The sequence below is a fragment of the Pongo pygmaeus genome, chromosome 7 (genome assembly GCF_028885625.2).
Source record: "Pongo pygmaeus isolate AG05252 chromosome 7, NHGRI_mPonPyg2-v2.0_pri, whole genome shotgun sequence".
Classification (NCBI taxonomy): Eukaryota; Metazoa; Chordata; class Mammalia; order Primates; family Hominidae; genus Pongo; species Pongo pygmaeus.
Window position 1 is genome coordinate 60,186,106 of NC_072380.2, and position 27,619 is coordinate 60,213,724.

The 27,619-nt window shown below is 43.5% G+C and overlaps 1 long non-coding RNA gene across 1 annotated transcript in view; it reads left to right on the forward strand.

Moving 5' to 3' along the window:
• Positions 1-14,017: 14,017 nt before the first annotated feature.
• The window catches only part of LOC129042644 (uncharacterized), a 150,874-nt gene continuing 137,272 nt past the window's right edge, over positions 14,018-27,619 (forward strand). The window contains exons 1-2 of the long non-coding RNA XR_008504164.1: positions 14,018-14,116; positions 14,268-14,524. This is a non-coding gene — a long non-coding RNA (uncharacterized LOC129042644). The remainder of the gene's footprint in view (positions 14,117-14,267; positions 14,525-27,619) is intronic.

Below are 27,619 nucleotides of genomic sequence, written 5' to 3' on the forward strand. Positions count from 1 at the left end.
AGGAATCTGCACTGAATCTGTGATGTCTTTTCTCTGTGGTTACTTTAAGATTTCCTTTCTCCCCTTGATGTTTTGAATGTGTCAAAGTACAGACTTATTTTTAACCTTTCTGGTTGGGACTTAGTGAGACTCTTCCTTCTAAGTGTTTACGTTTGATTTGAAAATTTCTCAGGGATTTCTACTTAAAGTATCATCTCACTTCTGTTCTCTTTGTTCTCTCCTTCAAGACGCCTCTTAAACATTTTATCAGTTAGAGACATTACATCCAGCTGCATCAGATAGAAAACACAATTTCACAGTGGCTTGACTAGATACGAGTGATTTTTTTCCTCACATACCTAGCTGCCTGGAGGGAGGCAGGCTCAGGACATTTTAGCTTTCTGCTTCATCGTCCCTTGTATATCTGCCAGGTAACTGCTCCACCTCAGCACTGTCTTTGGTCCACACAGAAAAAACCCTAAGGACACAAGGTAGCATTTTAAACTATACACTCAGGAACGCCAATTGGAAATTTCTGCTTCTATTTCACTGGATAGAATTATGTCACTTGCTGACTTTTTTGCTCTGAGGAGCTGCGAGATAAATATATATTTAGGAGTATTGTCACCCCAAACAAATCAGCAATCTGGGAGGAGAGGCGGCAGAATGGAAGCTGTGCGAGCAGTAAGCAGGGTCTGCCCAGGCATGTGCAGGACACTGTTCTCCAACTCAGGTCTCAGTGCTGCTTGCATGTTATTGTCTCTCTCTCTCTGTGTGTCTTGAGATTCTGGGTGACTTCATCAGATACATATTCTAGTTCACTAATTCTTTATTTACCTATGTCTAAGGTGGTATTCCAGCCAATCCTGAATTTTTAATTTTAATAACTATATTTTATTCTAAAAGTTTTATCTTTCTCAAAGCTATCTACACTAATTTTAAAGTGTCTTATTATTTCTGCTAGGATTCTTTATCTTTTTTTATTATACTGTAAGTTCTAGGGTACATGTGCACAACATGCAGGTTTGTCACATATGTATACATGTGCCATGTTGGTGTGCTGCACCCATTAACTCATCATTTACATTAGGTATATCTCCTAATGTTATCCCTCCCCCCTCCCCCCACGCCACGACAGGCCCCAGTGTGTGATGTTCCCCTTCCTGTGTCCAAGTGTTCTCATTTTCCAATTCCCACCTATGAGTGCGAACATGTGGTGTTTGGTTTTCTGTCCTTGCGATAGTTTGCTGAGAATGATGGTTTCTAGCTTCATCCATGTCCCTACAAAGGACATGAACTCATCCTTTTTTATGGCTGCATAGTATTCCATGGTGTATATGTGCCACATTTTCTTAATCCAGTCTATCATTGATGGGCATTTGGGTTGGTTCCAAGTCTTTGCTATTGTGAATAGTGCCACAATAAACATACATGTGCATGTGTCTTTATGGCAGCATGATTTATAATCCTTTGAGCGTATACCCAGTAATGGGATGGCTGGGTCAAATGGTATTTCTAGTTCTACATCCTTGAGGAATCACCACACTGTCTTCCATAATGGTTGAATTAGTTTACAGTCCCACCAACAGTGTAAAAGTGTTCCTATTTCTCCACATCCTCTCCAGCCCCTGTTGTTTCCTGACTTTTTAATGATCACCATTCTAACTGGTATGACATGGTATCTCATTGTGGTTTTGATTTGCATTTCTCTGATGGCCAGTGATGATGAGCATTTTTTCGTGTGTCTGCTGGCTGCATAAATGTCTTCTTTTGAGAAGTGTCTGTTCATATCCTTTGCCCACTTTTTGATGGGGTTGATTTTTTTCTTGTAAATTTGTTTAAGTTCTTTGTAGATTCTGGATATTAGCCCTTTGTCAGATGGGTAGTTTGCAAAAATTATGGATTAAAGACTTAAATGTGAGACCTAAAATCATAAAAACCCTAGAAGAAAACCTAGGCAATACCACTCAGGACATAGGCATAGGCAAGGACTTCATGTCTAAAACACCAAAAGCAATGGCAACAAAAGCCAAAATTGACAGTTGGGATCTAATTAAACTAAAGAGCTTCTGCACAGCAAAAGAAACTACCATCAGAGTGAACAGGCAACCTACAGAATGGGATTCTTTATCTTTTTAATGTTTAAAAGTATTTATTTTAGGCTGGGCATGGTGGCTCATGCCTGTAATCCCAGCACTTTGGGAGGCTGAGGGGGGTGGATCACGGGGTCAGGAGATCGAGACCATCCTGGCTAACATGGTGAAACCCTGTCTCTACTAAAAATACAAAAAATTAGCCGGGTGTGGTGGCGGGCACCTGTATTCCCAGCTACTTGGGAGGCTGAGGCAGGAGAATCACATGAACCTGGGAGGCAGAGGTTGCAGTGAGCCAAGATTGCACCACTGCACTCCAGCTTGGGCGACAGAGCAAGACTCCATCTCAAAAAAAAAAAGTACTTATTTTATCTTATTTTATAATTTTTTTTTTATAACTTCCTTGAGCACATTGTTCTATTACTCCTAGGGTTTATTGTGTTTGCTAACTCATGCTTAGTAAATACTTCTTTGTGTGTTTTGAAATTTTTGGTTATGAGATTCTCTTGAGAAAGAATCTTCTCCTGCAATCCTGTGTGGTCTCCATTGAAAGAATGTCCCTCAGTGCTGCCTTGTTCTTACTTTTCCAAGTGCCTCTAGGGCTCCTGAACAAAGGATCTGAGACCATGCAAGTCACCATCGTAATGTTTCTATTTCTCAGAAGAGACTTTTGGAACAACCAAAATCTAGGCATCTGGCCTGGTTTGCAGCTCTTTTTGGTCCCAGCTGCTTTGGGGTTTTTGTTCCCATATGTCTCTTTGCCCCATGTGGTTCCTGGTTGGGCACACCACGTCAAGGCCTTGGAGGGATGGGCAACACAGCAGAGCTCTCAGCTCTTCATGGCACAACTCCTAGCTTGGCACAGAAATGGAGGCTGTGAGAGAAAGAAGTGTCAAGGCAATGCTGATCCAATGAGGTATTTTGGGGCCTAAAGTTGAAATGAGGAATGGAAATCTACAAACCAAAAGGACATTAAAGGGGCCACCTTGCATGGGCCTTAAACCTCAGACTACATATGCATCTTTAACAGCAGCCTGAGCTAGCCATGGGGGCTGTCACTTGGGGCGTAGAAGTAGGAAATAATGTTGGGAAAGTAGAAAATGATCCAAAGTTTCTTTTCTTTAACTGCCTGTGGCCATCCCACAATGTGGATGCATTCACATGGTCATCCTCTTACTGGGGCAATTTTCTTCTGACTGCCCACTAGGTGCAAGGTACTGTGCCATACTGTGGCCAAGGTGAGTGAGGCGGGGCTCCTGCTCTCAAGTGCGGAGGCAAAGCTACAGACACTTCAGTCTAATGTAATAAAATCCATAGTGAGAGGACTAGAGGGCATGGAGGAGGGGGCTCAGCTTTGTAAGTAAGGACTTCTTGAGGATGTGTCACTTGGGCTAGGTTTTAAGAGACAAGCAGGATTCTGACAGGTGAATGAACAGGTCATGGAGCCTTTAGCTCACCCTGATCTCAGCTGGGATGTCCCCACCTTGGGGAGGCCTTCCCCAACAAGCTCATTTAAAGGAGCTCCCCCATCATTCTCTCTCTGTTTAATCCACTTTGTGATATTTCTATCTGATATTCCTTGTTTGTCTACTTCTGTCGTCCCCCTAAGATGGCAAGGCCCATGAGAGCAGAAACTTTTTTTTTTTTTTGTCCTAGTCACAGTAGCACACCCAGAACAGAGAAAAATATTTAGCACATCAGAATGTAGCTCTGTTGCACGAGTGGAATGGCACACGTGGATTCCCGAGGCAGGAGGACAGAGGACACTCCCTCTCTGGACTCTGGCTCTGTGGGTGACCAGGCACACAGGAGCTGTACCGCGGCCACCTGTGCAGCCACTGGCCCCGGGCACACCATGTGCCATCCATGTACCCTGTCCTCTGGCCCTTCACTGGTGGCTATGCCAGCCAAGACTCTTTTTATTTTCTTTTTTATAGAAGGAGCAAAATCATCTTTTTCTCTTAAACATTATATATAATATCTACAGAATTTACTTATATTTGCCATGAATTACTTAAAAGGCGAAGCAGTTTGTGTCACTCAGTCTGGTTTGCTTCATGAGAAAAATCTTTATGTTAATCAGATCACGTCCTTTTGCTTTGTGTTATTGTGCAGATGAGGAACCCATCTCAAAGTTTAAAAATTATAAAAGAAAAAGAAAAGAGAAAAATCATTTCAAACCCAAAACAATAGCCTATACCTTCAGCTTCTTCTTCTGGTTGGTGTGAGTTCATCAGATAACTCTAAGGATTAATGTGGTGCTAGGATCATAATGTCTTTGAAAATCAATGGGCGCTGAACACTTCTAAGGCTTCCTTACCCCAATAGGAGCAATTAACTGGGTGCAGGGTCAGCCGATTTAGTCCAAGATTCACACAGACATTTCCACACATGCTTTCACTGAAGAGGCCACAGAGTTCTTGCCCACATAAATTATGCGCATTCACTAATAAATGCAAACAGTAATTAGCCAGGTGCAGTGGAGCCAGGTGCGCCTGTAGTCCCAGCTATGGGAGGCCAAGGCAGGAGGATCACTTGAGCCCAGAAGTTGGAGGCTACAGTGAGTTGTGCTCATGCCACTGCACTCCAGCGACAGAGCAGAGGCCCTGTCTTTAAATAATAATGATAATAATAATAATAATAATAATAATAATAATAATAAGTACAAGCACGTAGCCTTTACTTTCTTATTAAGAAAGCAGGGATATAGCCTTACTCTTTTGTTCTCTATGTGTGTTCTTCTAGAACTGCTAAATTTATAGAGAGGAAAGTGGTTCCTTTTACACCCCCACCCCCCGGACTCCTTCCCAGTACAGTGAGAGGTGCAGCTGTAGCACCCCATCTAGCCAGTCGCAGGCCAGGCTGTGCTTTGGGCAGTGTTCACAGCCAGCAGGCCCACGGATGGGGGCAGCACCTGAAGAACGCCTTTCAAAGAAAGACATTTCCGCTGTCTTCAGAAGGGAGCGTCCTTTTGTTCTCTTTCCAGAGGGTCACATGGTCAGGCAGCCTCCTCCAGAGCAGGAGAAATTCCTCAGGAGTTCCCTGGAATTGTGCTTCTGTTCTATATCAGGCCACAAGTGGCTGGCCGCACTGTTTACAAGATACCCTGTGGCTTCCAAGAGTGACCTGGTTTCAGAGAGCTGATCCCAGGTGGAACATGAAAGCTGTCCAGGCTCCCAAGACGGCAAAAGGCATTTGTCTGAGAGGCAGGCCGCTTGATGGAGAGAGTGCAAATGCCTGTGAGAGGGGCAGGCCTAATGCAGTGCTCTGGTTCATTAAGGAATGTATTAATTTGTGCTGGCAAATCAGTGCCATTAATCTCTCTGCCTGATCAAAACCCTTCCAGATCATTTGGTAGGTAAAGAGCCTGAGATCCCAGGAAGGAGAAAAGCAACACTACAAACGTCCTCTGCTTCTAGGGAACAATAAATATCAACACATTTCCGTTTTCTTTCCTATCTTTTCTTTTCTTTTTCTGAGATCATCCATGGGAAAACACATTTTAAGCCATTTTGGCAAGACAGCAGTTGGAGATTTTCAAGTTGTTGTTGGGGGAGAAAAGACACCAGTTGAGCAGGATTTAAAAGTTCTGTTAAAGGAGGAGAGCAGAAGTTGTTTTTCTTAATTAAAAAGTATCAAGACAGATTGGATAGCAATTTTCCCTCTTCATCTCCTCCCCACCCATTGAACAACCCAATTAATTTTTCAAAAGAAATTTTATAAATACATGTAAAAAAGCTTTACTGTATAAACTGCTTAAAAATGTGCCTTTCCACCTGTCCTGGTGGTAGACGTCTCAGAACTGTCTTTGTATTTGTTTATAAATAATAGGACAATGTGAGCTGTGTAATCTGCTTGGAGATTAAAATAATTTACCCTCTCCAACTCCATGGGCCCTGTGAAAGATGTACAAACTAAACTCCATGGGAGAACAACACTGCAATATAAATGCAAGGAATGGAACGTGAGAGAGATAGAGATGAAAGGAACGAAACAGGAAATCCTAGTGGCGAAGCTCCATTCTCAAGTCCCATTAAAGGAAGAGGTCAGAGTTAAAGAGAGTGCTGAGCCCACTCATTCGCATATTTATTTTGGCCAGACGTCTGCCTTTTAACCTAGAAAACTGCAGTTTTGGAGCTGGAGGCTCCCACATCGGATGGGGACCAACTTGTAACATGCAAGTCCTGTAAAAACTTGTTAGTAGCTCATGAAGCAGCTTCTTCCACATTAAATATTTTCACTTCATGGTTTTTGAAAATGAAGGATGTTTTAATAGAATTCTAGGCCTGAGATGGAACTTATAGTTGCTCAATCAAGAAGAAAGGGCTGGCTGTGAGTACACCATCTCCTCTGTGGCACTTTAAAAAATATTGCTTCTTTATCCCAAAGGGAGATTGATGCATAACTCCCAGGACTTAGCTTAGCTGTCTTGGTTTACTGGGATTTTAAAGTATGCAGAAGTACCATTTTGAACCAGAAGAATAAAAACCAGTATTGTGCTTTGGAAAGGTTTTATGTGCTGCTCAGCCTGTCTCAACTGCTATCTCAAATTTCCTTCCTGAAATGCAGGGAGCAAGCATTCATTCTTTTTTTTTTTTTTTTTGAGACAAGTCTTGTTCTGTCCTCTGTCCTCCAGGCTGGAGAGCAAGAGTGATCTCGGCTCACTGCAACCTCCGCCTCCTGGGTTCAAGCGATTCTCCTGCCTCAGCCTCAGCCTCCCGAGTAGCTGGGATTACAGGCGCCCGCCACTACACCCGGCTAATTTTTGTATTTTTAGTAGAGATGGGGTTTCAATGTGTTAGTCAGGCTGGTATCGAACTCCTGCCAAGCATTCTTATGATCAGTGTAGCGGTGAGTTAGAAAGACTAAAGCACTTTAGCTGAAGTCACTTCGTGTTTTTGCAAGCCGAGGGAAAGCCACGATTCAACCAGCTTTGACTTGTTCCTCACACAGATGATAAGCATTCAAAAACGTTTGTCTACAAATGTAATTCTTTAGCATTTTTCTCTTAGTTTTTGATGTCTGTGTTTTTGTTGCCGCACAATATAAAGATCAGCGGACAAAGTTTGTTTTCAGAAAGTATTGGTGACAATAAGCCTGATTTTGACTGCATGATGCTCTCTGTACCTAATCCTCTTAAATGAAACAGCTTTCTCTGCATTTCATGACACAGGACAGTGACTCGCTTTGTGCCCTGGATGAGCTCAGGCTGCCACCAAAGAATGCATGACATCTCATATGAGGCTTGCATGAGCACACAAATGTTTTCACACCCCAGATGGTAGCCGGTGTTTCAGGAAGCTGTCCTTTTGACACCGCGTCACCAGGAAAACTCTAGGAGGTTAATGATATCATAGAGGCAACTTTGGGAGTAGCTCTGCAATTTCAAGGGCACCAGGCCCATTGCACCATGCTCAGGTGTGGGGACCGGGCTTCAGGGCAGCTCTGCTGATAGTGTACTTGGCTGTCTTGCCCACGTCATTTTGCCTGCTTTAGAGTTGATCTTCTCACCTATGAAACAAGGAGCTTGGGCTAGAAATTCACAGGGCATGATGCCAAAGTCCCTCCCATCTCAAAGAAGTCATTACTACAATGGGGCGGGCCAGGCAGGTGAGGCTTTGAGGAAAAGCTGAGGTCCCAGCAAAGGCAGGAGTCTCAGTAGGAACCCCGGCCGCCTTGTCTTACAGGGTCTGCTGGGAGGTGGGCAAAATGGCTGGCCACAGGGGGTGAGCCTGGGAAGCCTGGGATCACCTGAGATGCTGTAGAATCGGATCTAATCGGGGAGGGGCTGACAGGAAACAGGATGGCAGTTTAGAAAGAGCTTGGGCTGTGGAGTGTGGTACGGGGAAAACCCCAACTTTAAATCCGATTTCTGTCACAGTGAATCAATCTCCCAGTTATTGTGTTTAGAAATGAGGATAACAATGTCCATCCAGCAAGATTGCTCTGCAAATGGAGTTGGATATGGGAAAGCCCTTAGCGTATAACAAGCGTTTGGCAGATGTTTGTCCCTCCCAGGGCTTGGGGATTTGGTCTGTGGCATGCACATAGTGAGGCTCTTAGGGCTTCAGGGACTGCCATCCAGTGAGCTGGACTAGCATGGTCCCTGGTGACCGTTCCTTCCAGCTTGGACTTCCTGGTTGGGTCCCATAAGGGCACCGTGCATTCCTGAGGCACACCTGGAAGCTTTGCTGGAGAGAGTGTATGTTTGTTTGGTTTGCTTTCAATGGCAACATCACTGAACTTAGAGGCAATGGGGCAGCTAATGTCAATGGTGCAGCTCTGACCTTCCTTGGAAAGCTAAGGGCAGACCAAGGGTGAAGGGAGAGGGTGAGGCAGGCACAGTGTGTTTCTGTGTTCCTTCAGCTTTCCTTTTTGATGCTTAGAAATGTCAAGAGAAGGCTTCTCCTTTAATCTTATATCTCCTTTAAGTCTCATAACCTTGAGACTTAAATGTCAGGGGCAGATTTTGGTTCTCTTACCTTGTGGTGGATAACATCTCTGGTGCAGACACACCCTGGAAGCATGCCTCCCTTTTAAATGTGGCACATGCAGTTTGTTTCAAGATGGTCTCAGTAATGTCCTTTTCAATTTATAAAGAGGTCATAGATGCCATCACACCGCATAAAGATTGTATCTCAGCTGCAGGGAGGGTTCACAGTGACCAGAGTTTGCCCTGGTGCAGCCTCCTTCCTCAGGTTGTTGGCCCATTCCCAGGGCGTCATCACACTGGCATGAAAATCTCACATCCACAAGAAGAGCAGAGGCTGGCTACCCCCCATCCCATTCCACCTTGGATGGAAAGACTGACACCTGTATTTAATTTTGCAGCCCTAGCATTCAGCACAGGGTCTGGTACACAGTTGATGTTTACAAAACATTAGCAGAGCCAAAGGCTGGAGCGTGCCCCACGGAGCTGCAAGACTCCATTTCAGCACTGTGCCCCTTCCACATTATTCAGGTCTCAGCCCAAAGGGCACACACCCCACCTCTGCCATGTCAAGGACTCCATCATAATTTCCTATTGATGTCCTTCTCAGGACGCATCCTACCCTCATATGATCTGCTCATGAAAGAGTTCACTTGTCTATCTCCCCCTTCCCACTAGAATGCAAGTTGTGCCCTGTAGTGTAAGAGACATTTTCCATCTTGTTAGTTGCTTTTCCCCAGTGCTTTAGAACAGTACCTCATCCAAAGTGTGCACTCAATGACTGTTTCCCCAGTGCTCAGAACAGTACCTCATCCAAAGTATGCACTCAATGACTATTTCCTGAATTTGTTGGGTGGTTTATGATGATCATTGAATAAGTAAGTATAACACAGAGCAATATGCTCATTTTCTAGGAGTCAGAAATTTGGCAACTTGAACTTTCTGGAAAAGTCTTCAACGTTGGAAGTCTCAAGAAGAAAACTCCTTACACACAAAAGAAGTCTTAAGCCAGGTTACCTTGTTTTCAAGTCCACACTGCATTAGAAGGAGTGAACATGAATAGTGCTGAGGGTAGATCCAGATGCAACAGCTTTCTGACAGAGTGCGGTTCAGAAAACTCAGAAGTAGCTAGGGTTCTGTGAACATGGATGCCAGGCTGGAGCTCCTGCTGCAATGGGGGCCCCCAGAATTGGTTGGGAACCCTGCCATGCTGAAGGAGGGGTCACAGGTAGCTCATCTGTGCATATGGGTAAGGCCTGCAGAAGTACACACTGTTTCTGGACAGGTGCAGGCACTTGGAAGGGCAAGCTTCATTCATCCGGTGCTCATTTAGCTGTTTCTTCATTGTTCAGTGGGTGTTCATTTTGTCAGGAAAAGTAAAAAAACGATGTTGCTTCCAAAGTCCCACATGAATCTATTTTTCTTTTTATGTTACAGTTTTTGTGATACACATATTTTGAAGAAATTCCTGGAGATAGATCCTGTAGATGACTTCTTGTCTAAAGACAATGACATTAGAAACACAGCTGTCTTACCAAAAAAGACCCACACACTCCCGTCCTGTAAACAAGGCTCTGTGTGCCTGGCACAGGCATGGCTGCTCTTATTTTTAACTGCTTTTGTGTGAGAATACAAAGAGAAATATTACGTAAAGAGCAGGATGTTTTGGACATCCACTTCTACTGCATTACCTAATCCCATGACTGCAGATTTCAAGAGATTCATCTGCAGGTGTTGAGAGCCTCAGAAATGTGCACCACAGGCAATGGTAATAAGAGCAAAGTTGAAAACTCCACAAGTGATATTAGAGATGTCAGAGGTAATTGTGTGTCTTCTTAGACTGGAATGATGACACCAACTCAGTACAGAAGATTCCATTTATGGAAGTTGGGTTCTAATTGTGTCACCTGGGGGAGTTAGCTCACTTTTTTGGGGGGGTTGGTTTCCATGTCTGTGAATTGGGAAAAGCAATGCACCCTGTGACTCACATATTACAGTCACACGAGATGTCAGGTAGAAGGACTGTGGAACTCTGGGTGCCACCCATATGAGGTTATTCATATTTGGGGCTTTGAACTTTTTCTCAGAGCATGCTCTTTCCTCTGACTCAGTGGTCACAACAACCAATGAGGTGCCCATGTTTCACCAATGAGGACTAACTTCCAAGGTCAACTTAGTGGGAAGCTGAATGTGGAACTGCCCTCTCTCAGCTCCTGTTTGAATCCTTCTTCTATTACTCAAAATAACAGGGGCTATAGGTTAAGATTAAAGTGCAGCTCCATAACTGTTCCTTTGAAGAACAGAAGCAGCCAAGGTGGCTCATTGTCTTAATGACTACTCTGAAGGACAATGTGAGCATCGCTCATTTACTCCAGCCAGGAGGCACAGTGAAGAGGGGAGCATCATGATGGAGAAACAGGCAGCCTGTGCTGAAACCTTAGCTTCCTCCATCTGTGTGACCCCAGGCAGTTATATAACCAGTCTGTGACTCAGTTTCCTCATTTCTACTCATAGGGCTCTAGGGAGATTTAAGTTAGATGACATATGCAAGCCACCCAGACCATGCTTGGCACATAGCAAATAAAACACTGCTAATTGTTCTGTTAGTATTAAAGCTTATCTTACAGGTTAGGAAATTGAGGCTCAGGAAGTAAAATGACTTGCTCCAGATTCAGTCTAATGCAGCTAGTTTACAGGTTTCTCTCTTAAGCATGATACTGGTTTAAACCTCACAACCAAGGCTGTAACGCAGGAGGAAACCTCAGAAAGCCTGCTGTTCTCTGCTGAGGACAGAGTTTTGTCCTCTTTTGGGGTAGGACTACCCCTTTAGGCTTCTCCAAGATGAAGGCCAGTGAAATGCTGGGATCATATGAGCAAAACCCTGAGGATTGCCATTTGCAGGAGCTATCATTTATTCTGACATCCATTCTGAAGTCTTCACATCTTACTCAAGGAAATCAGATACAGACCACAAATGAATAGTGCTACTGCATAACAGGGCAAAGACTTTCCTTTTTTCCTTTCTAAAACTCACCAAGATAAAATATTTTTCTTGAAATCATATGCCTGTAATTCTCACTAACTACTTGGCAGAAGGTGACCGTGGTCTGAGGGTGACATTGATTTTTATTTCAACCGATTTTTGTAGGGGTTTGGGCCATCACTCTTGCTTTGAGCAGTGTATGCTGACTTCTAGTTCTGGTGAGCCGACTCGATTGCAGGTTCTTCTGCCAAGCTGTTGTGGCAGCTCCATGTTGGCTTCTGCCTTGGTAGCTATGAAGTGAGAGAACACCATGGGACAGTTGTATTGACACACTCTTTTGGGAGGGGAAGGAGGGGGGCTTATGTGTTAAATTAGGGGTTCTCAACCTTGGCACTGCTGACTTTTGGGACCAGATCCTTCTGAGTTGTGGGGTAAGGGCTACCTGTTTACCGCAGGATGTTGAGTAGCATCCCTGGCCTTTACTCACTGGATGCCAGTAGCACCCACACCCCACAGTTGTGACAACCAAAAACGTCTCCAGACATTGCTAAATGTCTCCTGGGGGGAAAATCACTCACAACTGAGCACTACTGTGTTAAAAGCCTGGAGTATTAGGCTTTTCCAGGGTGATCAGAGACATGGAGGATTTTAGGGTCCCAGGCTAGGTAGACGTGGAGTAGTTTGGGAGGCATTCCTTGATAGGGTTATTTGCATATTAAAACACATCCTGATTACCTGTGTTGGCTATGTTAGCAGCATAGTTCTTCAATTTGTGGCATAGCTGTCATTACAGAAAAATGAAATGGTTTATTCAGTTTTGGTTTTTGAATGATCTTGTACACCTGGAGGTATGTTGGGCTATGTTTCTCACTATTTACAAAAACCTGTTATGTGTAAATACATCTGATGCTTACCCATGTCATCCCCAGTTCTGTAGAAACAAATTCAACAAAAGAGGAGGAGAAGCCTGGAATAGTGGAATACTTTAACCGCCACACCAGGACTGTTGTGTGGTTTTCTTTTCTTCTGCCCTGGTTTCTCTAAGCTCAGAATGTGTTTGCAGGGCTGGTCTAGGTCTTCCTTCTTGCCTTTACTGGGCAGAACTAAGATAATAGGAATAAAAGGGGGAAGCAGAACAAAAGGATGGGCAGGTTCTCCCAGGCAGAATCGACAGTCCAGTCCAGTGCTCCTGCCACTTCTCTTGGCCCTGCTGCTCCCACTGGGTGTGTGTGTGTGTATATGTTTCTGTGAATGAGTGTATGTGCACATGTATGTCTGCATGTGTGTGTGCACCTATATCTGTGTGTGCTTGTATGTGTCTGCATGCGTGTGCATGCATGTGTCTATGTGGTTTGGACTTGGCGTGTTAGTCCCAGGAGGGCCTTGCCATCCAGGAAAGAAGAAGGCAGTTAGGAAATGCACTTAACTGCTGCGGGGAAGATAGAGTTGCTTTGTGGAGCTTGTTTCAAATGGGTTTTGTTTTGAATCTACAAGTTCATTCAAATTCAATCACAGCAAAATTCACAGATTGTGATGTCATGCGGATTGAAACCAAAAAAGGCTGTATAGAATGCTTTCTGCCAGATTTTACTCATGGCTTCAGGAAACTCCCCCCCCAACCAGTCTTTTTTCTTTTTTCTTTTTTTCCTTTGCATTGTGAGCCAAGACTTAAGGGTTGTGCCTTACTAAGCCTCACTTCCATTTACAGAGTTTTCTTTTTTTAACAGCCCTTGGGCCTATGGCCTGACATCTGTGCTGTGATTTCTCTAAGCTCCTATCACTCTGCTTTGCTTCCACATTAAAAAGAGAGTAGATCCTTCTAATTGTACAGATACCAACATTGTCTAGGGCAGGGGGAGGGTTGGGTAGAGAAGGAGTTCATCAATCATGAACCTAGTCCACCTGTTTATTGTTATTAAGCTAACTGCATGGAGAAGACATCCTCAATCCACAAGAAAGGCCCCTCGGAGGTGGCTCTCACTACTGGGCCTTCCTTCCCTATGACGTGACACTTGCATTCCTCTGGCCTCTTGGCAGATGGAAACCTCACTCATGTCATCCCTGTGTGGTGGCTTGGACTTTGGTAGTCCAGCACCGTTATGGGATGACTTAAAGAAGGGCTGTGCCCCGGGTCTGTTTAAGGGAAGGTGTGGGCCTCTGGCTCTTAGGATAAGGAAGGAGCGGGAGCTGGCATGACCTTTCATTCCTGTGTGTCAGCCATGCTGGGGCTGTGGCTGGGAGCACACCAGTATGGCCTCCCTGGACGCAGCCCTCTGTGGACAGTAACTGGACCCTTTTGGTCTGGATTGGATTAGAACTAGGATTACATTCAATTCCCTGTGGTGAGTCTTTTTCTAGCTAGAGAAACTTAAACCCACCTTCTCCCAGTGTGATTCTTGAGTGATATCAATGTGTAAGAGTGTTAGTTCAAACTGTCAGGCACAGGGAGTGGAATCTCAGTATTCCCACAAATGAATGAATAGAAAAATATAGAAGTGGCACAGGAGTCAAATTTACTTAATTTCTTGTCTCAGTCTAGACCACTGATGGGCTGAATTCCTATGAGTGGGGACGAGACCCTCAATCTCCCTGTGCCACTCGGGGGCTCTTCGCCTTGTGCCTTGCCTTGAGGTCAGTGGTGGTTCAAGGATGATCTCGACCTCTAGAGAGTCATGAATTCCTTCTTCTTGCTGCTGTGACACTGTGTTATCTCTTATCACAATGCTTTTTTATTTTGTCTTGTATGTTTTCATCCATGTCCTCTCCCAACACTTCCTTTCAGAACGCGAGCTTCTCCAGAGAAGCTGTGGCTTCCCGTTTCTCAGCGTCCAGCGTGCTTCCCAGTGCCCAGCATGCTGATTTGAAACTGTCTCAATAAGTGTGCCAATGAAGTTTTGTTGATCAATAATTAATAAATAAATGAGAATAGTCTCTCTGGTGCACGAACTTTCCTATTCGCTCTCAGTGAATTCTTGGTTTGAAAATACAGTGGTGTGGTAGACCAGAAACAAGGTCAGAACTCCAGTACAGAATAGACAGGTGAGTACTTTAAAGTGCAAAAAAATTACAGTGGAATAATTATGATATTATTTAACCTGCATTAGTCAGTTTCTTCCCCTCCTCCTTTCACTCCTCCTTTTCTTCCTTTCTTCTTCTTTCATCTTATTACTGTTATACAGCTTCTTCCTCTAAACAGATTGTATTCAATCTTTCAGGAACTCAGATTTATTCAATAAATAGTTACTGGGGCTCTGTGCAGCGGCTCATGCCTGTAATCTCAGTACTTTGGGAGGCCAAGGCAAGGAGGATCACTTGAGCCCAGGAGTTTGAGACCAGCCCTGGTAAGGTAGCAAGACCCCGCCTCTACCAAAAGTACAAAAATTAGCCAGACGTGGTATTGCATTCCTGTGGTCCCAGCTACTCCGGAGGCTGAGGTGGGAGGATCACTTGAGCCCAGGAGGTCAAGGCTGTAGTGAACCAAGATCATACCACTGCTCTCCTGCCTGGGTGACAGAGCGAGACTCTGTCTCAAAAAAAAAAAAAAAAAAAAAAGAAGGCTATTAGGCACCAATCACATGTAGGACACACTGTTAGATACTCTGTGGGTCACATCCCTCCAAAACTTATACAATTGAATTTTTACAAAAGGTACACCGATGACTTAAATATCAAGTGAGTACTCACTCTCTCACTCAGGGTCCCGTATGTCAGTCAGGACATGAGTTTTCTTGGCAGAAAATGCTCTCAACCTGGGTGGTGTGAAGAGAGCATAATGAAGGGAATATTTACCGAGCTGTGAGCAGGCTTAGGAAGAACAGAAGAAATAGTGCAGGACCTGGGGTGCATGGTGGGAGGTGCAGGTTCCCGCCCGAGCTGCACTGCCCATGGGAAGCTGGAGGACAGGGGGCAGCCAAGGGGAGTGGGGGGTGGCCCCAGAGCACCAGGCAGAGTGGGCAAGGCTGAGGGCTGAACCTGAGGGGCCCTTTGGTAAAGGTGGCAGTGGTGACTGGCCTGAAAACACACACTTGCCAAGACGGTCCTGCCCACGGAGCCCTGGAAGGTGGAGGAAGGTGGCAGGTGGCAGGTGGCAAGTAGAGTCCTCTCTAAGAAGCAGAGTGCCAGGTCTCAGTTGCTGCTTGGACTTCAGAGTGGAGAAAGGAGAAGAAGCCAGGGGTTTCTGAGTTTTGATTTAAATAAAACCAGATAAATAGAACTTTACCCTAAAGTTAACAAATGGAGGATAAGAAAGAATGAAGAGAGTTCCAGGGGAAAGACAGGGAGTTTGGTTTTAGCACTTCTGAATTGGAAGTGTGGTGGGACATCTGATAGGCACCAAAACTGTGGAATGGACCCAGTGCTGGGGATCAGCCAGTCATTGACCTCAATGGGGGTGGACGGGGTCTCACTGGGTTCAAGCGGCATCCCTGCGGAAGCTTGTCCTCTGCAGAGGACTATAGATTTGATTTTGAGTTTGAGGTTTGGTTAGAATTTACCCTGGTAGAGAGCAGGAAAGAGTTTAAACCTTCTTTAGCAGCCAAGATCTGTAGGACTGGCTCCCCAGGCTGGGTTTGGGAGAGTCCACAGCAGGCAGGGGCCAGGGAGGCTCCTGAGGATGAAGGTGGCTGAGGACGGAGGTCATGGTGGAAGAGGAGGTTAGCACCAGTTATGGAGGTTTCCAACGTTAATGCACGTGAACTTTTTCACACAAGGCAAAAGTGAGGGACCACAGGGACAGCAAGGTTTTGAACAGAAAACTTACACTATACTGTGAGGGTGTTTGATGGGCACTGTGATTGTCTGCTGACTGGGTGGGGATGGGCTTCTGGCTGTCTGGTTCACTGTTTGTCTGCAGAGCAGGGGGACAACACCCAGAGCTCTGTTGCAGAAATTAGAATACAAACCATGCAAGAAAGGAATGAGTTAAGGAATGAGCCTATGGGCCTCTGTAATGAGAGAGTGATGCTATCTTTGGTAGAAATTGGAGAGTCAAGGGGGCTGAGTTAAGGGAAGGTGTGGCCCTCTGGCCCTTGGGATAAGGAAGGAAGATCATGCATTTCCTTGTCAATGCACCAAATTTGAAATGATGATGTGAAATTCAAGGGGAGATGTCTAGTTACAGCTGGAAGAATGCACCTACAACTTGAGAAAAATGTCAAGGCTGTAGCTTCAAATTTCAAAGTCAGTCCTATTAGTGTAAAGACAATTGCTGAAGAATACAATCTGCAGAGACAACTGCAAAGGGCAAGGTCTCAGCTGCAGGGTTCGCCCACAGTCAGGTGGGAGGCGAGATGGTGCGCTCCCACAGAGAAGCAACCAAGCACTGAGAGGAGCCGGAACAGGCTTGCCAGCAAAAGCATGACACTATTTTTGACTAGTTCTGAAGAGACACAACTAACCTGCTGTAGACCTGCCACTGGTAAAACGTGCCCAGCCTGTGGGCAATGCAAATCGGTAGGTCAGGGACCCAGTTCATGAGGATTTTCCAGTTAGTCTCTGATGACAGCTTTTCCACTAACAGACTTCAAAGCTGTATGTTATGAAGGTAAAAGTCATTGGCAGATAAGGAATTCTTGCTGTTCTCATTTCTATCTCAGAAGAGGGCCCAGATATAAGTATAAGTCCCTCTCTGGACTTTGGAGATACAGACACAGGCACGGGGAGTTGGGCTCCGGGAGAGACTGTGCTCATGTTGGTTCTGTGAGAATCTTCATCTCTTGTCTGGTTTAATGTTATTTTAAAATAGTGTTTGTGGTTTCATCATTTTTTGAGATCTTGCTACTAGATTTTAAAAATCTGTTGTTAGAAGCCAGGATAATTTGCTCATATAATTGTTTTTGAAACAGATCTAATGTAAGACATTTTGTCCTGGTGAAGCTGAGCTGTGCATCTGCTGAGCTATGGGCAGACGCTAAGAAGGACCCCAGCTGATTAGCAAAGTTGTGCCCTTGCCAGGAATTGGATCTAAGGCACATGTGGCCATCCTCATGACTCAGAGGAGGTGGGGACTGAAATCACTGTGGGCTGAAGAGGCCTGGCTGGAAGCCGGCCTGCATGCTGCTGAGATAAGCAGTTCTCTCCCAGCCAGCAACATATGCCTCCCTGTCCCTGGGGAGTGGGCCCCAGCTTCCTCTCCTCACCCCCCTCCCCCCCACCCCCCAACTCTCCTACTCCCTGGAGGCCCTGAGCTATCACAGCCCTTCCCTGGGAGAAGCCTGGCCCAGCTCGGGTTTTGGCCTGCAACTAACACATTGCGTACACCGTTATCTCTTCACTTAAGTCCTGAAAGGGGTCAATAAAGTTACTCAAGAAGGACTGGGAGGCTCAGCCAGATCCATTTCAGATTGTGATGTTACAAGTTCTTGGACTCTTGACTCTGGCAAAAAGCAGAAACAAACAAAAAAAGATTTCGATCATCAGAATTACTGTAAAATTAAAAGCTGTTTTCGGCAACCATGGCCACAGGCCGCTTGAAGCCGGTGACTGGTAGGAACTTGGGATTGTAAAAAAAAAATAGTTCCTGTCTTCTCCTTTTTATTACAACTCAGCTAGCAACGACTGTGTAGGCGGCGGGCGATCAGAAATAAATGTCTGACTTGGATTTTGCACAGTTGGGTCTCGCTTCAAAGCACACTGCCTGCCTGCTGACCCAGCTCGAGTTTTTACAGGGACAGCAACTAGGTGTCGTTTGGGAACTGACAGGGCCGCTCCCGGGCTGCGCCTGGGAGCTTGCTGCTTTGCAGGACTCTGCTGATCAGAAAGCCGCCAGCTGTCCTGCTTCCCGCGCTATTCCCGGAACACCATAGAAACGCATCCCTTTTCTTTTGCTTTTTTTTTTTTCCCTGGGTCATTTTATTCTTCTTTGATTCCTTCTCCTCCCTCCTCTTTCTGTTTCTTTTGTTTTTACAGTCCCCTGTAATGACTAATTGGCAGTGTTTCCCAGCTTTTTTATGTTTCTCTTGCTCTGGTTACAAGTCGTACTAACGCAGTAATACCCACAGGGACCTATAGACAGCCAACATTTCCAAATGATATACAGCATTCCCCTTTCTTTCAAAGTGTAAAACATTTACAAGGAAATGTACAACTGTATTAGGAACATTTCCCCGGTCGGTCATTAGCGCGCGCCCTCCCCACGCCCAGGGTGCCCCCGCCCGGCGCCTCCGCGGTCCCCTCCTGCGCGCACCTTTCCTAGTGCCAGTGGGGCGGCCCCGAGACCGCAATTGCTCTGGCCCGGATTGACGAGCCTCCGATGCCCATTTACTGCGCGCGGCAGCCACTCTGGAGCCGCGGCACATCTGGATGGAGTCAGCTGCCGAGCGCCAGGGGCCAGCGCGGCCTAGCCAGCGGAGCGCGGCGGCGAGCGCTAGGGAGGCCGGCGCCCGGGCCGCCTCCGCGGCCGACCCCCTGTCCCCACCCGGGCAGGATTTCCTGATGTAAACACAGTGGCTCTGCGAGAACAGAGCTGCTCTCCTGAATGTGTCATTTAGTGTTCTTTATCTGCTTGGGGTCAGAATAGCGACTTAGAAAAACAGCAGTCTTGCTTTGAATTTAAACAGCGAAGAAGCCAGAGGGTCCTGTTCCCTATGGGGGGAGGGAGAGGCCTGGAAACCTAGCTCCTGCTTTCGTGTTTACTTGTTCCACTCTATGGTAATTTGGGGGCAAATTTCATTATCTACAGCCAAATTGGAAACAAGATGCTGTTTCTGTGAATGGTGCTAAAGGCGTGTGTGAGTTTCTGTGCAGTAGGTCGAAAGTTCCAGAGGCCCCACCAGTGCCTGGGAGGCCCTCGCCCTGGTGCAAAGTGTTCGGACAGTGACTTTCCCAGGGGGAAGCGACTGCCCCGCTGGTGGCAGAAAGAGGCATCGCTTTCTGTCATTGAGTACCAGCCAGGAATGTGCTTCCATCCTAGGTTTCCAGAAAGGCTCTGCTCTTGGGGGCGAAGGGACAGGTTTCCTATCCCAGACGGTGTGATGTGTTTCCTCTCCTATTTTTAAAAGAATGGGAACAGCTCCTCTGCTGTGTCTGGCGGCAGGCTGGTCCCTTTCTCCATTTAGCTGTGCGGGTGGGCTTTCCTCTTTCTATGACAGGGAATGGGATCTTAAGGATTTGTGGTTCTGAAGGTTCATTAAAGTAGAAGTCAGCCGATGATAAAGCATGATAAAGTCATTTTGAAATAGATGGTAGAGAGGGAAAATACAAAATGATGGCAGAGTTTGTGTTGTCATCACCAATAATTAAAATGAAATGTAGATGTGTTTCCAGTTCAGTCACAAGCCATTTAAACCGTCGCGTCTAGAAAATTTCAACTGGCGGCATCATCCTCAGATACTGGCAGAGCTTCCCTAACCCTCAAGTAGGGACGAGGTTTGCAAAAGTCTTTAAATGGAAATCAGGAGGCCATGTGTGCATATCTGAGGGTAGAATGTGGCCAATATGCAGGATATGAACAGGCTTGGGAGAAGCTCTGGGCTGCTGGTATAAGATTTCAGTAGTGCAACTTCGTGGAGAGATTTGTCACAATGTTTTCAGTCTTCTGCCACAGAAAATGGCTGGACTTCAGGAGCACTTTTCTGTTGGAAGAATTGGGGTACATCACCGAACTTCACAGTCACTTCTGTGTTAACGAAGGGGTCAGTCAAAGCCAACTCTTATTTGCGTTGGGGGATTAATCACGAATGAATTGGTTAATAGAGAACACTTTTTCATCCCACACACTGTATTTTGATGAATTTGCCAGAAGGTGGGCCAGAACTGCTGGAAAGAACCAGGGTCCGACTTGGCAAATTGGCTGTTAGCAGATCTGCGTGGTGGTTTGATAAGGAGATGGGGCCAAAACCAGTTAAGACGAGGTTTGTTTAGAGCAATTCCCCCACTGCCTGCAAAGGCAAATATAGGATTGGCTCTGAGCTCCCTTCACGTGCTGATATACTAATGTCACAACTAGGATATTGATATTGACACAATCCACTTACCTTATTCAGTTTTACTTGCACTCATTTATGTGTGTGATTATTTGTTCTGTATAATTTTATCACATGTGTAACTTCCTACACACACCACCGCAGTCAGGAAAATAGTTCCATCTCCACAGGTATCTCCCCGTAACCATTTTATAAAAGGCCACATCCACTTCCACCCTGCCTGTGCCTTCCCTACCCCTCCTTTTCTAATCCTTGCCACCATGAATTTGTTCTCTATTTCTAAAATTTAACCATACCAAAAATGTTATATAGAGAGAATCCCACAGTGTAACCTTTTGGGATTGTCTTTTTTTTTTTTTTTTTTTTTTTTGCTCAGCATGATTTCCTGGAGATCCATCCAAGTTGTTGCATGCAACAATGGTTTCTTCTTTCTGTTGCTGAGTAGCGTCCCAGTACTACTCAGTGTTTGTCTCAATCACAGTTTGTTTAGCCATTCACCAGTGGAAGGACATATAGGCAGATCCCCACTTGTTGCTATTACAAATGAAGCTGCCACAAATTTTGTGTGTAGATTGTTGTGTGAATATCATTTTCATTCCTCTGAGATAAATGTCTAAAAGTACTATTGGTGGGTTATATGGTAGCTTAATGTTTAACTTTATTGGAAACTACCAAACTGTTTTCCAGAGTGGCTGTTCTACTTTATATTCCCACCAGCAATGTATAAGTGACCCAGTTTCTCTGTATCCTTGCCAGCGTTGGTATTGTCTCTTTTTATCATTTTAGCCATTCTGGTAAGTGTATAGCAATATCATTGTGGTTTTAATTTTTTATTTCCCTAATGATTAATGATGTGAACATTTTCTCAGATGCTTATTTGCCATGTGTATATCCTCTTCAGTAAAATACCTCTTTATGTCTTTTACTTATTTTCTAAATGAATGTTTTAAATGTTGAGTTTTGAAAGTTCTTTATATGCTCTAGGTACTAGTCCTTTGTCAGATTGGTTTGTCAATATTTTCTCCCGTCTACAGCTTGTCTTTTTATACTCTTCACATGGGCTCTTACAGAGCAAAAAAGCTTTTTAATTTTAATGAGATCCAAGTTATCAATATTCCTTTTATTGATGTGCTTTTGATTTCAAGTCTAAGAACTCTTTGTCCAACTTGAGATCCTGAAGATTTTCTCATAATTCTTTTTCTAAAAGTTCATAGTTGTACGTTTTACACGTGTGCCTATGATTTAGTTTGAATTAATTTTTGTATAAGAGGCTTAGGTTTAGGTTATTTTTCTTTCTTTCTTTTTTTGTCTCTACATGTCCAGTTGTATCAGTACTATTTTGTGAAAAGACTAGCCTTTCTTCATTAAATTGCTTTCACACCTTTGTAAAAAAATCAGTACAGAGCATTTGTCTGATTTTATTTCTCAGTTCTCTATTATGTTCCATTAGTCTATGTGTCTGTCCTTTCAGCAGTACCATACTGTCTTGATTATTGTAGCTATAAGACTTGATATTAGGTAGATTGCTTTCTCTTTATTCTTTTTCAAGATTATTTTACCTTTGTCTTTCTACACAAATTTTAGAATAAGCTTGTCTGTATCTACAAAAAAGTATTTGCTGGGTTTTGATAGAAATTGTATTTAACCTATAGACCCATTTGGGGAGACTCGACATCATTACTAATGTTGATTTTTTTTCAATTCATGAACATGGTATGTCTCAGCATTTATTTATGTCTTCTTTTATTTCTTTCATCAGCCTGTGTAATATACAGTACAGAGCTTCTGTTCAAGCTTCGCTAAGTGTATATCTAAGTATTTCATTTTCTTTCGTGTGCTTATAAGTGGTAAAATGTTTTTAATTCCAATCACCACTTGTTCATTGTTAGTACACAGAAATGCAATTGATTTTTCAGGGCTGATCTTGTATCCTGTGACCTTGCTGAACTCACTTCTTACTCTAGATATTTTCTTTGTAAATTTTTTGGGGATATTACCCTTAGGCAATCATAATGTCTGCAAATGCAGTTTTTATTTCTTCTTTTCCAGTATGCCTGCCTTTTATTTCTTTTGCTGCTTTTTCAGTGGCTAGAACTTCTAGTACTATGTTAAATAACACTGGTAGAGCCTTGCCTTGTTCCTGATCTTAGGGGGAAAGCATTCAGTCTTTTACCATTAAGTATAATGTTAGCTGTGGGTGTTTTTTTTTGTTTGTTTGTTTTTTTTTTTGGAGATGCTAGACACTTTTTTATCAAGTTGGGGTAATTTTCTTCTGTTTCTAATGTCTATTTTTATCATTCGTAAGTGTGGGATTTTGTCAAATGCTTTTCTTACATCAATTAATATGATTTTTCTTATTTGCTTGTTGTTATGGTGGAATATATTGACCAATTTCCAAGTGCTTAAAAAGTTTGCATACCTGGACTAATTATACTTGGTCATGGTATCTAATTCTTTTGATATGTTGTTTGGATTTGATTTGCTAATATTTTGTTAAGGATTTTTGCGTTTAAGTTTATTACATATATTTATCCACAGTTTTCATTTTATTTGCATTCTCTTTGTGTGGTTTTGGTTTCAGAATAATACTAGCATTAATAAATAAATTGGCAGTGTTCCCTCTTCTTTCATTATCTGGAAGAAATTGTGTAAGATTCGTTTCAATTTTTCTTTAAATGTTTGGTAGAATTCTTTCATCTAGTAAAACCATCTGTCCTGGAGATTGCTGTTTTGGGCAGCTTTTTAATTATAAGCTAAATTTTGACCGATATCTTTATTGGTTATAGGACTACTCGGATTGTCTATTTTGTCCTGGTTGAGTTTTGGTACTTTGTGGCTTTCAAGGAATTGGTTCATTTCTTTTAAGTTGGAGAATTTATAAGTATAAATTTGTTCACAGTATTCCCTTGTTATCTTTTTAATGACTGCAGAATCTGAAGTTCTGAAGTGGTATCTTTTATCTTATTATTATTATTATTATTTATTTTTTTGGAGGGAGAGGGGACAGGGTCTTACTCTGTCACCCAGGCTGGAGTGTAGTGGTGCCATCTCAGCTCACTGCAGCCTCGACCTCCTGGGCTCAAGCAATCCTGCCACCTCAGCCTCCTGAGCTGCTGAGACTACAGGCTCAAGCCACCATGCCTGGCTATTTTTTGTAGTTTATCTAGAGATGGGGATTTGCCATGTTGCCCAGGCTGGCCTTGAAATCCCAGGCTCAAGCAATCTGCCTCCCTCGGCCTCCCAAAGTGCTAGGATTAAAGGTGTAAGCCACCATGCCCAGACTTTCATTTCATTCTTAATAGTCGTGATTTTTGTTTTCACTCTTTATTTTTGTCAGTCTTACTATGAGCTTATCAATTTTATTAACTTTTTTCATATAACTGGTTTTTTGTTGCATTGATTTTACCCATTGTTTTCCTATTTTCAGTTTTACTGATTTCTGCTCTCTGTTATTTTCTTCTTTCTGGCTGCTCTAGATTGTTTTTCACTCTTTATTCTCTAGTTTCTTCAGGAAAGAATAGAAACCTTTCTTATTTCTAATGTAAACATTTAGTGTTATAAATTTCCTTATTACTGCTTTAATTACATCCAACATCTTTTGATATATTAAGTTTTTTGTTTTCATTCTGTTCTATGCTTTTCAAAAAATATCCCTTTAAGGCTTCCTTTATAGCCCATACATTATTTAGAAATTTGTTTGGAGGTTTTCCTGTTGTCTCTTTGTTACTGGTTTCTAGTTTGATTCCATTGTGGTCAGAAAAGATATTCTGTATGACTTTAATTCTTTTATATTTGTTGATGTTTGTTTTATTGCCCAAGCATATGAACTGTCTTGGTAAATGTATCATGTACACTTGAGAAACATTTGTATTGTATTGTCGTTATGTAGCTTGTTCTATGTATGTCGGTTAGATCCTACTCGTTGACGTTATTGTTCAGTCCTATATATCTTTGATGAATTTCTGTCTTGTAGCACTATCCATTGTTGAGGAGGGGCTGTCAAAACAATCAACTATAATTTTCTATTTGTATATTTCATCTTTCAGTTTCATCTGTTGGTACTTCATGTATTTTGAGGTTATGTTGTTTATTGCATACACAATTAAGATAAATATTTCTTTCTGGTGAATTATCTTTATATCCATATAGACTCTCCTTCCTTGTTTCTAGGAATTTTCTTTGCTCTGAAGTCTACTTCATGAGATATTAATATAACTACTACTAGTCTTCAAAAATTTTTATGTTTATATAGCTTATCTATTTTCATCATTTTCCTTTCAACCTGCCTTGTGTAAGAGAGTTTTTTGTAAGCAGCATATAATTGGGTCATGTTTATGCATTCTGATAATGTCTACCTTTTGATTTAGACAATGCACATTTAAGGTGATTATTGGTATGTTAGTACTTAAAAGTGGTATTTTATTATTTGTTTTCTCAGGTGCTTGATCTTCTGTGTTTCTTCCTTTTCTCAGGATTACTTGAATGTTGTTTTAAAATTCCAACTTGATTTATTTTTAGTGTTTTAATGTGTCCCTTTGTATAGTTTTTGTCATGGTTGATCTGGGTTTTACAATATACATATATGACTTACAAAAGTTGATTGGTATCAATATTTTACCATTTTCAGTTGTGTGTGGAAATGTCACTTCTCTTTAGGTCTTTTTATCTTTCCCCTTTAAACATCATTTTGTTATGAATCAGAAGATATTATTTTTGATTCAATTATAAAATATAACTTACAAAACTCACCAGGAAAAGGATAGTCTAGTGTATGCACCCACGTGTACTCTTTCTCGTTTCTTTTACTTTCCTGATTCTCAAAAATTTTTTATCATTTTCTTTCTGTTTGAAGTACTTCATTTATATAATATTTAAGGATTGACCTGCTTATGACAAATTATTTAGTTTTCTGCATCTGAGAATGTTTTCATTTCCACTTTCCTCCTGAAGGTTAGCTTAGCTGGATATAGAATCCATGGCTGACCATTCTTTTCTCTCAGCACTGAAAAAATATTGTTTAGGGTTTGTTCAGCTTTTTGGATCTATAGATTGATATGTTCTTGACAGATTTGTGAAGTTTTTAGTTATTATTTCTTTAAACACTCTTTAATTCCCCACCCCCTTCCTTTTCATTTTGAGACTCCAGCGATTTGAATGTTGGCTCTTCTGTCTCAGAGGTCAGCGAGGGAGAATGTTTTCATTTTTTAAAAATATCTACTTTCTCTCTGCTGTTCATATGGAGTGAATTCTATTGTTCTGCCTTAATGTTCACTGAAGGAATGCTCTTCATCTCTGCTCTACTGTTGAGACGTTGGGCAATTTTTTTTTTTTTTTTTTTGAGATGGAGTCTCACTCTGTTGCCCAGGCTGGAGTGCAGTGGAGTGATCTTGGCTCACTGCAACCTCCACCTCCCAGGTTCAAGCAATTCTTCTGCCTCGGCCTCCCCAGTAGCTGGGATTACAGGCACCCACCACCACGCCTGGCTAATTTTTGTATTTTTAGTAGAGATGGGGTTTCACCATATTGGCCAGGCTGGTCTCACACTCCTGACCTTGTGACCTGCCCACCTCGACCTCCCAAAGCACTGGGATTACAGGCGTGAGCCACGGTGCCCAGTCTCCATTCCGTTCCTTTTTATAACTTTCTTGAGATTTACTTTTTCATTTGTTTCAATAACATTTTAAATTGATTGTTGAAGCATTTCCATGACTATTGCTTTTACATTCTTGTCAGATAATTCCAAATTTGTGTTAATATCACTGTTGATATCAGTTTATTGGCTTTTTAAATTCAAGTTGTGAATCTCCTAGTTCTTGATATGACAGGAGATTTTCAGTTGTATGCTGAACATTTTGTCTATTATGTTAGAAGTCTCTGAGCCCTAATTAAATCATATTTTATTTTCATTTTTTATTTTATTATTATCATTTTTTTAAGACAGAGTCTCACTCTGTCACCCAGGCTGGAGTGCAGTGGCGCAATCTCGGTTGGCTCACTGCAACCTCTGCCTCCTAGGTTCAAGCAATTCACATGCCTCAGCCTCCTGAGTAACTGGGATTACAGGCATGTACCACCATGCCTGGCTAATTTTTGTATTTTTAGCAGAGATGGGGTTTCACCATGTTGGCCAGGCTGGTCTCGAACTCCTGACCTCTGGTGATCCACCCGCCTTGGCCTCCCAAAGTGCTGGGATTACAAGCGTGAGCCACCATGCCTGGCCCAAATCTTATATTTTAGCAGCAAGTCACCCAGTTTAGGTTCAGCACACAAGTTTTGGACTGTTTTTGTGGACTGTGGTTCTGATGGCAGCTTAATTTTCAGAGTCTTTGCTGTGTTGTTTGGTCTGCTTGGTTTTTCTGGTTCCCTGGGAGCTCCCACTGGTCCCTGCTGGTGTGGCCTGTGGATTGGGAAAGGCTTCCCTGGGCCAGCTGCCAGGAGGCTCTTGGTGGAAGAAGGATGTGGTGGGACCCATGGGCCTGTGTCCTGGGCAGCGCAGGCGCCTCTGGTCAGGGCAGGAGAGCCCCAGGCCATGGAAAACAGAGTCTCTCTGAGCAGCTGCTTGCTGTGGGAGGCCCCTTCTCTGGTTCTGCCTCTCACTCCTGTGTGTCTCAGCAGGAAAAGGGCATCTCAGGCCCAGTGGTAAGGAGACCTCCCCTCCAGCCACTGATTTCTGGTGGGGCTCTGATGGGCGCCTGCCAGTGGTTCCCCTGGTGCTACTGGAACAGCTCTGCTCCATCTGGAGGATGAGCCATCTGAGGACCTGCTGGTGCTGGGTTGGGGGTGGAGACCATGACTAGTGGCTATCCTTGCTGGGTGGAGACTGAGACCTGGCACTGTGCTGCTCCTCTTGGGTCTTGAACACACCTGCCTTCCTCTCCTCCCAGAGTCCTCCTGGAGTTGCTTCATGTGCCATCCATGGGTTTGCAGTTGTGCTTAGTCAGGGGAGCAGGAGCCGGGGGAAGGGGGATACCCATCTTATTCCTCCATATGGCTTCTATCTCAGCCCCTTATCAGTAAAGTCATCCAGTGATTTATTGGGTTTTCCATCATGCAATGAAGCAGTATGGCTATAAGCCCAGCCCTGAATTCTGACCTCCTGGGCTCCATTCAGTCTGTACCATGGCCTTGTACTGTGACCTTGGCCAGTGCATTCTCTGTTCAGGACCAGGATGACCTTCATGCCAGTGTCCTGAGCTGGTCCAGATTTATTCCT